Genomic DNA, 12,923 nt, shown 5'->3' on the forward strand with positions numbered 1-12,923 from the left:
CCTCACCTGTTCCCCTCGCTACTCGATGGCTGCTAATCCTGACCGGCTGGCTCCAGCTCGGTGGATTTCGCTCGGCCCTGGTACCTTGCCTCGCCATTGTTGGCTGGCCTGCCCTCCTCAGCCTTGGCTGGGTCGAGTCGCTGCTTGCCTCCTACCCTCGCTGCTTGATGGCTGCGGATCGTGTCCGACTGGCTCACGGCTTACACCCAGCGCCTCGTCTTGCCTTTGCAGGCTAGCCTTCCCACAGCCCTGGATGGAGAAAACTGCTGGTTGCACCATTTTCCACAAAAGTAAAACACAGGATCTTCTGACTCTGCCTCTCTCCGTCCTCGCCGAGTCGCCTCTAGTTCCTCGTGCACCGCAAGGTTCGAGCCAGTCTGTTTTCCTGCTCCAAGGGGACTCGACCAATCAGAGTCTGATGTCGGTCTGCATTGTCTGCTGATAGGCTGAGCCAAGGTGGCACGGTAACACAGTGGGTAGCACAGTTGCTTCACAGCTCCAAGGTCCCAGGTTCGATTCCCAACTTGGGTCACTGTCTGTGCGGAGTCTGCACATTCTCCCCTTATCTGTGTGGGGTTCCTCCGGGTGCTCCGGTTTCCTCCCACAAGTCCCGAAACACATACTTGTTAGGCAATTTGAACATTCTGAATTTTCCCTCCCATTAAGGGGCAATTTAGAGTGGCCAATCTACCTATCCTGCACATCTTTGGTTTGTGGGGGTGAAACCCACGCAGACACGGGGAGAATGTGCAAACTCCTCACGGACAGTGACCCAGGGCCGGGATTCGAACCCGTCGGTGCCGTAGGCAGCAATGCTAACCACTGTGCCACCATGCTGCCCGTCTGCAGTGTTAATATAAGCCTACTTGTGACGATAAAGATTAATATTTAAAAATTGCATGGTAATCAGGCTTTGATTTGTGCCCACGGATACCGGCCGACATGGGGCACCCCCCATTGGTCGGGGTCCTGTGCCTAGACCTGGTGTGTTTCATTTTAAGTCCGCGTCTGGTGCCGGTCATTTCTCCCCATCTACTCTATCAAAACCCCTGATGATTCTGAGCACCTATTTAAATCTCCCTTTAACCTAATATGCGGTAAGGAGAACAATCCCAGTTCCAAGTCACTAAGGTCACAAAACCCTGGCCTTCTTCAGTAAATCTCCTCTCAAAGGCCTCCCCAGCCTTTCTAAAGTATGCTGCCCAAAATTGGACACAATACTCTAGCAGAGGTCTTTATAAAGACTTTGCATAAGTTCCTTACTTACGAATTCCACTTCTCTATTCATGTTGTACTGATGAATTTGTCCTAAAAATGTAATTGTATTTGTGAATTTTAAAAACCAGCCCCATTGGATTTTTTGAGTATTTATATTATTTAAATCAATATAATCTTAATGGTTAAAGTGCCATCACCAAGAATTCCACTCTTTTAGCACAGCGGTAATCTTGGGCGCGATTCTCCTCAACCACGATGGGTGGGAGAATAGCGGGAGGTCCGCTCCCGCAACTCCCGCTATTCTCCCACCCCCCCCAAAATGGCGTGTCCGGTTTTGCGACACGCCGCTCAGAGAAATGCAGGCCGCCGTGATTCTCCGGCCTGGATGGGCCAAGCGGCCTGCCATTCCCGACCTGTTCACGACGGCGGCAACCACACCTGGTCGCTGCCGTCGTGAACATGGCGTGCCAGGTAAGTGTGGGGCCTGTGGGGGGCGGATCAGGGATCGAGCACCATAACCGTGCTCGGGAGGGGACGGGCCCGCGATCGGTGCCCACCGATCGTCGGGCCGGCGTCTCAAGGGGACGCAATCTTTCCCCTCCGCCGCCCCGCAAGATCAAGTCTTGCGGGGCAGCTGAGGGGAAAGACGGTAACTGCGCATGCGCGGGTTTGAGCTGCCCAACCCACGCATGCGCGGCTGACGTCATTAGGCGCCGCCGCGGCATCATTCTTGCTGCGCCAGGCCTTGAAGCCAGGGACAAGGCCCGGCGGCCGTGTTTCCCGGTACGGCCCTCCTATCCCCTCGGGGAGGGGAGAATAGGGGGCCGGGAGAGGCTTCCGACGCCGTCGTGAACCTCTCCGGGTTTCACGACAGCGTCGGGCCTTGCAGAGAATTCTGCCCCTTGTTTCTACTTTGAAATCAATCTTTTGCGTTCATTGGTAATGTGTAGCCCACACACAACAGACATTAGGAATACTGATCTGAGGTAGCACACATTGTTATTGCTGAGTCATTTAATGGCCCCATGTTCGAGTTTCCAACACCTGAATTTGGTTTATCTCTGAGCACAACTGGACCATTTTACTCCTTCGCGAGTTGGTGGAATCAACTGAGTCACTGGCTGGGTCACTGTCTGTGTGGAGTCTGCACGTCCTCCCCCTGTGTGCGTGGGTTTCCTCCGGGTGCTCCGGTTTCCTCCCACAGTCCAAAGATGTGCGGGTTAGGTGGATTGGCCATGCTAAATTGCCCGTAGTGTCCTAATAAAAGTAAGGTTAAGGGGGGGGGGTTGTTGGGTTACGGGTATAGGGTGGATACGTGGGTTGAGTAGGGTGATCATGGCTCGGCACAACATTGAGGGCCGAAGGGCCTGTTCTGTGCTGTACTGTTCTATGTACTGTTCTATGTTCTATGAGTCGGACCGTGATGTGTTCCGGAAATGCAACACAGTGGCAGGCCCCACTTCATTATGGAGATTTGTATTCTTAAAATGAGAACTTGTTCGTTGGGAGTGAATTGGGAGTGAATGGGTGGCGCATTCACACAGTGATTAGCACAGTTGCTTCACAGCTCCAGGGTCCCAGGTTCGATTCCCGGCTTGGGTCACTGGCTGTCTGGAGTCTGCAAGTCCTCCCTGTGTCTGCGTGGGTTTCCTCCGGGTGCTCCGGTTTCTTCCCACAAGTCCCGAAAGATGTGCTGTTTTCACATTCTAAATTCTCCCTCTGTGTACCCAAACAGGCGCCAGAATGTGGCGACTAGGGGCTTTTTCACAGTAACTTCATTGCAATGTTAATGCAAGCCTACTTGTGACAATAAAGATTACTTTTTTTTTAATTTAGGAAGCACTTTGCCCATGCAAAAAGGGTGACAGTCGCTCTTTCCAGAGGTTGTAGATTCCAGGGACGTTGATTGAAACTTTCATGATTAAGATAGATTTTGAATTAGGTAGGTGGCATGGTGGTGCAGTGGTTAGCACTGCTGCCTCACAGTACCGAGCACTCGGGTTCGATCCCAGCCCCGGGTCACTGTCCGTGTGGAGTTTCCTCATTCTCCCCATGTCTGCGTAGGTCTCACCCCCACAAACCAAAGATGTGCAGGGTAGATGAATTGGCCACGCTAAATTTCCCCTTAATTGGGAAAACAAAAGAATTGGGTACTTAGTTACATAGATACATAGAAGATAGGAGCAAGAGGAGTCCTTTTGGCCCTTCAAGCCTGCTCCGCCATTTATCACGATCATGGCTGATCATCCAACTCAATAGCCTAATCCTGCTTTCTCCCCATAGTCTTTGATCCCATTTGCCCCAAATGCTATATCTAGCTGCCTCTTGACTATATTCAATGTTTTAGCATCAATTACTTCCTGTGGTAATGAATTCCACAGGCTCACCACTCTTTGGGTGAAGAAATGTCTCCTCATCTCTGTCCAAAATGGATCCTCAGATTGTGACCCCTGGTTCTGGACACATCCGCCATCGGAACACCTTCCTTGCATCTACCCTGTCTAGTCATGTTAGGATTTTATAAGTCTCTATGAGACTCCCCCTCTCGTTCTACTGAATTCCAGCGAGAACAATCCTAACCAAGTCAATCTCCCCTCATGTGGCAGTCTCTAAATTTATTTTTTAAAAGATTTTGTATTAGGTACCCAGAGAGAATCCTTAAACATCACCCCTTTGCAAAAGCAGACAGAAACCAAAAAGCAAGAGCAAGGGAGAGAACATACATCAAAGCCAACTGGTAAACCTGAATCTTAAATTAATGAAATTTATGAGATAGTAAACTATCATATTACATCTGAAAGGAATAGAGCACTATTTTATCTTGTGGACTCGTCAACATTAAGGGCATTTAAATGGTCATTGGATAAACATATGGACGATAAGGGAATAATGTAGATATGGGGTGGGCAAACTTTTTCGTGCAAGGGCCACATTCAGAAATTCACAATTTTAAAGGGCCGTATAGTATATTAAGTAAAATAATTACTTCACCCGGTTATGATTCTGGGCGCCTCATATAGAACGTAGAACAGTACAGCACAGAACAGGCCCTTCGGCCCTCGTCGTTGTGCCGAGCAATGATCACCCTACTCAAGTCAACGTATCCACCCTATACCAGTAAGTAACCCAACAGCCCCCCACATTAACCTTAAAAATTTTTTTACAATGACTTGGTGGGCCGCATAAAGACCTTTGGCGGGCCGCATGCGGCCCACGGGCCGTAGTTTGCCCACCCCTGGTGTAGATGGTCTTTAGAGTGGTTTCACAGGTCGATGCAACATCGAGGGCCGAAGGGCCTGTACTGCACTGTAATGTTCTATGTTCTAACATTTGGTATCAGGCTAAACCGGTACAAGTAAAACAAACACTTTTATTTCAAGATGTGACTGGAAATGATTCATATGCACTGTGGAATACTTACAGACCTTCTTCAAAGAATGCAAATCAAATATCACTTGTACATACCTGTAACAAAACACAGAAACAATTAATGGAGCCCGTCAGCTTAGTGTTATAATCACACCTGTATCATTGCTAATGCCCAAGTCCTAAAACTAAGTGTATAAAATCAAATTACTGCGGATCTGACACAAAAACAGAAAATGCTGGGCAATCTCAGCAGGTCTGACAGCATCTGTGGAGCGAGACGGGACCTAACGTTTTGAGTCTGGATGACTCAAAAGTCAAAGCTCGAGAGAACTGGAAATGCGGTCAGATTTATATGTAGTAGGGAGGGGCGTGGAGTAGTGGGACTGGATAGGGGGCCAAAGATAGGTGGAGATAGACAAAGATGTTGAGGACAGAAGACAAAAGGAATGTAATTGGGGGTGATTAAGGCTAAGAAGGGTGCTGATAGTGGCACATAAAGAGATTAGAGTGTGTAAATGGCAGAACAAAGGTGAGCCGTGTGTAAAGGGCAAAGAGGAAGTTGGCCCAAGTGGAGTGGGTGGAGGGGGAACAATGATGAGGGAAAAACAGATCAATGGAAGAAATGTTCCCCCTCTCTCCCACTCCACTTGGGCCAACTGTTCCTAGTCTCTTTTTCCATTTCCACAATTCATTGATAGATTTATAAAGACATTAGGCTGGATTCTCTGCCGCGCCACATTTCTGGTTCACCCTGCCGGCGGGATGCTCTGTTACGCTGACTGGTCAATGGGGTTTCACATTGTGGGGCAGCCCCACGCCGTCGGGAAACCCCCGGGCTGCCAGCAAAATGGAGCATCACGCCGGAGGAGAATCCAGCCCATTTTGTTTTTTAAATAAACATTTTATTGAGGTATTTTTTTGGTTTGACAACAACAACAAAATAAACAGTGTACATGAATCTATAAACATAGTGCAAAAGCCATCTTCCTCCCTTACAGGTCTCACCTTTATTAACCCGCTACTCTAAACTAAACTAAACCACCCATCCCTTCTGCTGACGATTAATTTTCCGCAAAGAAGTCGACGAACGGTTGCCACCTCGGGGTGAACCCTAACAGTGACCCTCTCGAGGCGAACTTGATTTTCTCCAAACAGAGACAGCTAGCCATGTCCGATAGCCAGGTCTCCGACTTCGGGGCTTTGAGTCCCTCCAAACTAATAATATCCATCTCTGGGCTACCAGGGAAGCAAAGGCCAGGACATCTGCCTCTTTCTCCTCCTGGATTCCCGCGTCTTCCGACATCCCGAAAATCATCACCTCTGGACTCAGCGCCACCCTTGTTTTTAACATCATGGACATGACATCTGCAAACCCCTGCCAGAATCCCCGAAGCTTTGGACATGTCCAAAACATGTGGACATAGTTCGCTAGCCCTCCCGCACACTTTGCACACCTATCTTCTACCCCAAAGAACCTGCTCATCCGGGCCACTGTCATGTGGGCCTGGTGAACGACCTTGAACTGTATCAGGCTGAGCCTGGCACATGTGGACGCGTTGAATCTGCTCAACGCATCCGCCCATAGATCGTCCTCTATCCCTCCTCTTCCCACTTGCACTTCAGCTCCTCAGTCTGCGTGTCCTCTGACCCCATAAGTTACTTGTAAATGTCAGAGACCCTCTCTTCTCCCACCCACCCTCTGGAAACTACCCTGTCCTGTATCCCCCTTGGTGGTAGGAGCGGGAAGGTTGAAACCTGTCAACGTAGGAAGTCTCGCACCTGCAGGTACCTGAATTTGTTTCCCCTCGCCAATCCAAATTTCTCCTCCAGCTCCCTCAATCTAGGAAAGCTCCCCTCTATAAACATCTACCAGCCTATTGTTTATGATGTCATTCTTCGAAACCCCTTAAAGAAAAAGTTTGTTTTGAAGTTCCACTGCTGAAGCTCTGGGATTGAAACTCCAAGCCCCACCATCTACCTCTTGTAATATAAACAATTTAGAATCCATTGACAATTCATCAATTAACCCTTTTAATTGTTTACAAAAAACACCAAATCAACAACCTTCTTGTACTGGCATAATGAGTAGCACCCTCACCTTTCATTCAGATGTTGTGGGTTCAAGTACCACTCTGGAAACTTACACAAAATCCAGATGACACTGCAGGGCAGTACTGAGGGAGAACGCACTGAGGCGTTGCCTTTCAAGTTGAGACATTTCAGGTGGATGCAAAAGATCCTATGGTACTATTTAGAAGAGCAGCTTTCTGTGCTGTAAAAACTCTATAACTTTCTGTGTGACTTGTCTCCAACATCCCGGCCAATCTTTGCAATTTCCCCAAATCGCACAATTCTCCAAAATACCTGTGCTCCTCTAATTTGGGCCTCGTGTGCAGTCCCAATTATAATCACTCCACATTCGTGGCCCTGCATTCAACTGCCTAGACCCCAAGCTTTGCAATTCCCTCCCTACACCTCTCTGCCTTGCCTTCCTCCTTTAAGATGCTCCTTAAAACCTAATTCTTTGACCAAGCTTTTGGGCTGGTTTAGCACCATGGGCTAAACAGCTGTCTTGTAATGCAGAACAAGGCGAGCAGCGCAGGTTCGATTCCTGTACTGGCCTCCTCGAACAGGCACCAGAATGTGGCGACTAGGGACTTTTCACAGTAACTTCATTGAAGCCTACTTGTGACAATTAGCGATTATTATTAATATTATGTAGCTTTGTTGTATAATGCTCCTATGAAGTATTTTTAGATGTGTGATTACATTAAAGGTGCTACACAAATATAAACCTTTGCTTTTATTTCTGCCTGGAGGGTGTCAGTTCTGAATCTACCACCTCCATCAACAGCTTAGATACACGAGACAGAAGGAATGTTCATTACACTGGGACATGTGCAAGTCCATTGTTGGCCGTATTTGCCGCACAAAATTCCTCCGCTTCCCGCTGTTTAACCCTGTGTTTGTTCATCTTGCAGCCTAGGGTTGCCAACCCTCTGGGATTCCCCCTGGAATCTTCAGGGATTGAACATTAATCTTCTGGACACTGCTGAGAGCAGTCCTGGAGACAAGTCATTGGGCTGTATCAAAAATAACTATTTTCTTTTTCCATTTACTTTAGACACTTTATAATTTCTTAGCTATAAAATACCGGGGGTCGGGAATAAAGACTGAGCGGGCATTCGGAGGCTGCAAACCACATGATGAAACCTCCAGGGATACATCTAATCAGAGTTAGTAACGCCACTGTAATCTAAAAAGCACCATCCACATTCACCTGTGTAAAACAGGAGCGGGTGAAACATGCTAACCTGATCTCCTCTTTCCTGTTAAAATAGCAAAGTACCGCAGATGGCGGATATCTGAAGTAAAGAGCGATGGTGCTGAAAATGATCCGGCAGGTCTGACAGCATCCATGGAGAGAGAAACAGAGTTAACGTTTCATGTCACTAACCACCTGTGAGTGTAGCTCCACCACATGGGCTGCAGCGGTTCAAGAAGGCAGCACACCACCACCGTCTCAAGGACAACTGGGGATTGGCAATACATGCTGGCCTAGCCAACGACACCCAAATCCCACAAATGAATGAAAGAAAAAGCCATTCACAGAACCAAATTCTATCTGTTAACACTGCTTCTCCCTCCATAGATGTTGCCTGGCCTGCCGGGTGTTCCAGCATTTTCTGTTTTTAGTTCAGTGAAGGGTCTGAACTGGGTGAGACGGGGGGTGGACCAAAATCCTGGAGCAGGCGAGGGAAGAGGTTAAAAATATCTCAGGTGGGGGGGCAGCACGGTGGCGCAGTGGTTAGCATTGTTGTCTCACGGCGCTGAGGTCACAGGCTCAATCCTAGCTCTGGGTCACTGTCCGTGTGGAGTTTGCACATTCTCCCCGTGTTTGCGTGGGTTCCGCACCCACAACCCAAAAATGTGCAGGGTAGGTGGATTGGCCGCACTAAAATTGACCCTTAATTGGAAAAAATGAATTAGGCATTCTAAATTTAATTTTTAAATATCTCAGCTGAAGAGGAAAAACATTAAGAATGAACTGCAAGGAGTAGTGAACAACTGACTTACTGTAGATTACAGAGAGTTCAACGTAGAGGTGGAAGGAGAATGAAGGAAAGAATCAGGTCAAATAGAAGAGAAAACGTTTTGAGCAACGTGGGCGGGTCTGGTTTGGAGTGTTCGTACAAAAATAAGCAAAACATTATAAATAATGTTTGGCAATGAGAGGCTCTAATTAGATTGAAAAGTCATGTCATAGTCTGGGGAAGAACTTAGCTTCAGCCGGGGGAATGCGGAGAATTAAAAATTCCTGGTTTAACTTTCCCGGGTAAAAGGAAATAATTACGGCAAGATTTCAGACATTGAAAAGATAATTTTTAAAAATTCTTCTTGGTGGCAATTAGAGTCAGTTTGGTTTATGTTGTGACATAATAGGGGGTTTCTGAAGAAAATGTGAATTGTTCATGTTGGCAGAAGAACAAAAAGGCAGAGTATTCCTGAAATGGTGAATGGCTGCAGTTCCAAGGATCTAGATGTTCTCGTGCATTTTTAAAAAATACATTCAAGGGATGTGGGCTTCGCTGGCTGAGCCAGCATTCTTTCCCCACAGCGAATTCCTCTCGAGAAAACGGTGGTGAGCTGATTTTTTTGTTTTTTGCCGCTGCAGTTCATGTGTTGCTCTTGTCCTTCTGTATGGCAGCGATCATGGGTTTGGAGAATGCTGTCTAAGGAACTTTGGTGAGTTCCCCCAGTGTATCTCGTACACGGCGCGGGGGGGATGAATGTTTGTGAAAGGGATGCCAATCAAGCGGGCTGCTTTGTAGGGGATGGTGTTGAGCCTCTTGAGTGTTGTTGGAGCTGCCCTCATCCAGGCAACTGGAGAATGTTCCATCACACTCCTGAATTGCGCCTTGTAGATTGTGAACAGGCTTTGAGGAGTCAGGAGGTCTGTTTCTCGCCACAGGATTCCTAGCCTCTAATCTACTCTTGCCGCCACAGCATTTATTTGGCTAGTCCAGTTGAGTCTCTGGTCAATGGTAACCTCTAGGATGTTGGTAATAGGGGATTTAGTGAGGGTAATGCCACTGAGTGTCATGGGATGATGGTTACATTTTCTCTTGTTGGAGATGGTGACTGCCCAGCACTTGTGTGGTGCGAGTGTTACTTGCACTTGTCAGCCAAAGACTGGATATTGTCCAGGTCTTGTTGTAGTTGGACCTGGACTGCTTCAGTATCTGATGGTGCTGAACATTGTGCAACAGCAAGCATCCCTCCTTTTGACCTTATGATGCAAGAAAGGTCATTGATGTAGCAGCTGAGGATTTTTGCGCCGAGGACACTTTCCTCAGGAACACTCCTGCACCAATGTCCTGGTGCTGAGATGACTAACCTCCAACAACCACAATCATCTTCCTTTGTGCTCGGTGTGAGTCAAACCAGCTCTCACTAACTCCAGTTTTACTAGGGCTCCTTGATGCCACATTTGGTCAAATGCGCCTTGATGTCATGCGCAGGCACGCTCACCTCACGTCGGAAGTTCAGCTCTTTTGGTCATTTCTTTTCTTTTTATAAATTTAGAGTACCCAATTATGTTTTTCCAATTAAGGGACAATTTAGCATGGCCAATTCACCTACCCTACACATCTTTGGGTTGTAGGGATGAGGCCCACGCTGAGACAGGGAGAATGTGCAAACACCACACGGTCAGTGACCCGGGGCCGGAATCGAACCCAGATCATCGGCGTCGTGAGGCAGCAGTGCTAACCACTGCAACAACGTGCCGCCCTCTTTTGTCCATTTTGTCCTGCATTTTGCATACAGGACGTGTCTGCACAATTCTCCACATTGCTGGGTAGATGTCAGTGTTGTAGATGTTCTGGAACAGCTTGGCTAGGGATGCGGCAAGTTCTGGAGAACAAAATGTCAAGTACTATTGGGTCACAAAAAGTGAGTATTCAGGTATAGTACGTAATTAAGCAGATTAATGGAATGCTGTCTTTTATTATGAGAAGAATGGGACATTAAAGGATTTTATGGGCACAATTCTCCAGAAGATTTCAAAGTGTGGTACTGAGCGGGAACTGCCGTGAGATCCCCGGCGCTCGGCCAGCAACAAACATTAATTGGCCCACTTAACGAGGCCCCACTGGCTTTATGCTGCAAATGAAGGCTCACCAACCCCACCCCTAACAAGGTCGAACAGCACTTAAACAATATTTACACAGCCAACCCCACTCAGCTCGCATTCACTGCTACAAAGCTTGGAGACAGGAACAGCAGATGGAGGTCTGCTGGATCCCAGGACCCAGCAGGTTCCCAGCCAGATAGTGAGCCTATGGAACATGCTATCCCGGAGCTGGTGGAGACATTAGGGAGCGGCTGGAACATTCAGCTGTAGATGTCAGTGATACTCCAGCAGACCCATAGCCGATTGGAGGAGTCACAAAGGCTACGGCCACAGGAGATGGCACCTGCAATGCATGGCACTGAGGCCAGCACTCCTAGGGTGGCGACCGCAATGGAGAGCCAGGTGCACAGCGTCCGCAGCATTAGTGGAGGTGTCCAAGGTGTGGCGTAGTTGCTGACGGCCATGGCTGAGGGCCTCGACAGAATGTCCAACTCACTGGGGGACATGACCCAGTACCAGGCTGACCTTGATAAGATCCTACGGGATATGTCCTGGTCTCAGATGGGATTGGCCGAGGCACTGCGGAACTGTTCAAGACATAGGTGGGCTTTGCCGAGACACTGCAGCGCAAGGCCCAGTCACTGAGGAGCATCTCCGAAGGTGTCGACATCATGATGCAGACATCGGGGTGCCGCCAGGGCTGGCAGAACCAGATTACACAGGGGCAGTCGGGTCTCGAACCAGCTACCCCTCTTGTCCCGGGGCGAACCCCAGGGCCCTATGGGCACCAACCAGGAGGAGGGGGCACTTGGTGCCAACCCAGATCCATCCCATGGAGTGGCGATGGTGACCACCAGCTCCTCGAGTGACATCCCTCTGACAACGCCGTTTCTCACAGTCTGCACAAGTAACAGGGTGACACGGCTGTGCACGTGCCGCCGACAGGTACGCTGGGGCCCTCCGACCCCAGACCCCCCCAGAGGAGCATCAAAGAACAAGGGACGAGGTAAGCAGCTGGCTGCCTCCACCTCAGATATGCATGCTGGGGACACACCTAGATGTAGCAGTAGAGCAAGGAAGACAAATCATGTCAAGGATCACTGAGAGGGCATTGGGGTCGGGGGGGGGGGGGGTGAAAGAGTGGGGCAGAACCATCGGGAAAATGGGGCATTGTTGGACACTGGTGAAATATTGAAAACCCTTCACCACAACCCAGTATGACGCCTCTATTTCTTCCGCAATGCGGGCTGACCTCTGAACTCTTGTCATACTGAGGGGTGACAAAGGTCAGTGCTAAGAATGAGAGAGGGTTCCACATGAATCCAGGTTATTTAGTATGTTATAAAAAAGGCAGTAAAATTCCAACTTGCCCGTTTTGCAAATGAACGTGTGAAAAATTACAACCCGCTTCCCTAAAAGTCTAGAAGCAAGAGAATGGAATTTCAAGACAATAAATTTCAGGTTGCTCCACCAAGATTTTAAAACACTAAATTAAGATTTGTCGACTCCGTTTGAATTACAGTGTAGATCTCTTAAAAAAACATCTGGGTGTGACCATTGTTGGGGCTTCGGGCTGAGGTCACACATCCAGGAAATGGGGGTGGAGGCAGCAGGTTGAGGAAAAAATTCCATTTCCCGTTGGAGAGGAACTTCTCCTAAACAGGATGACTCAGTTCAGAATGAGATCCATCTGCATTGATTTTTATGTAGTAATGTTGAAGCATATAGTTCACATTAAGCTGCAGTATTCATAGTTCAGATTTCATAATCATCCTCTGACACAAACTTATAAAGGTCACACCAACCAGAACCCAGAACACAAAGTAATAAAATTCCTGATATGTCAGGGCGGAGCTCAAATAGTGCACTGCTAGAGAGAGACGTTAGGTTGGGTCAAAGCTTGGGCCTAAAATACTGGTTATTCCACACGCTTCTTTCTCACCATAACCTGTGACAGATGGTTTACCTCTATTTTTAATGTTAGAAAATCTCAAATCAGAAATTGGATGTGGCAACTTTTGTTTTTTTCCCCCCCCAAAAACCCAATTACTCACTTGTTTATTTTCTTACTGGAGTTGGAGAGGCAGGAGGCAAAGATATTAGGTTGAGTTTTCAAACTCAAATTTACAGGGAAAGAAAGACGAGGACAAGACGAGCAATACTTTCCCTCTCCCCCTTAACAAACAAACAGAAAAGAAAC

General features: G+C 48.0%; 2 protein-coding genes across 6 annotated transcripts in view; one reads left to right on the forward strand and one right to left on the reverse strand.

Annotated features, from left to right (window-relative positions):
* LOC119978050 (uncharacterized protein C7orf50) overlaps window positions 1-12,923 on the reverse strand; it is a 431,834-nt gene that overhangs the window by 221,846 nt on the left and 197,065 nt on the right. The window lies entirely within an intron of this gene.
* Window positions 1-12,923, forward strand: part of LOC119978049 — a 97,814-nt gene that overhangs the window by 55,288 nt on the left and 29,603 nt on the right. The window contains exons 1-2 of one of the 5 annotated variants that reach the window (XM_038819394.1): window positions 7,716-7,823; window positions 7,929-8,049. The exons of the other annotated variants lie outside the window; for them this stretch is intronic. The gene's annotated coding sequence lies outside the window, so the exon portion shown is untranslated. Of the gene's footprint in view, window positions 1-7,715; window positions 7,824-7,928; window positions 8,050-12,923 lie in introns of those variants that run through there. 5 annotated transcript variants of the gene reach the window in all.

The sequence above is a fragment of the Scyliorhinus canicula genome, chromosome 15 (assembly GCF_902713615.1).
Source record: "Scyliorhinus canicula chromosome 15, sScyCan1.1, whole genome shotgun sequence".
NCBI classification, from domain to species: Eukaryota; Metazoa; Chordata; class Chondrichthyes; order Carcharhiniformes; family Scyliorhinidae; genus Scyliorhinus; species Scyliorhinus canicula.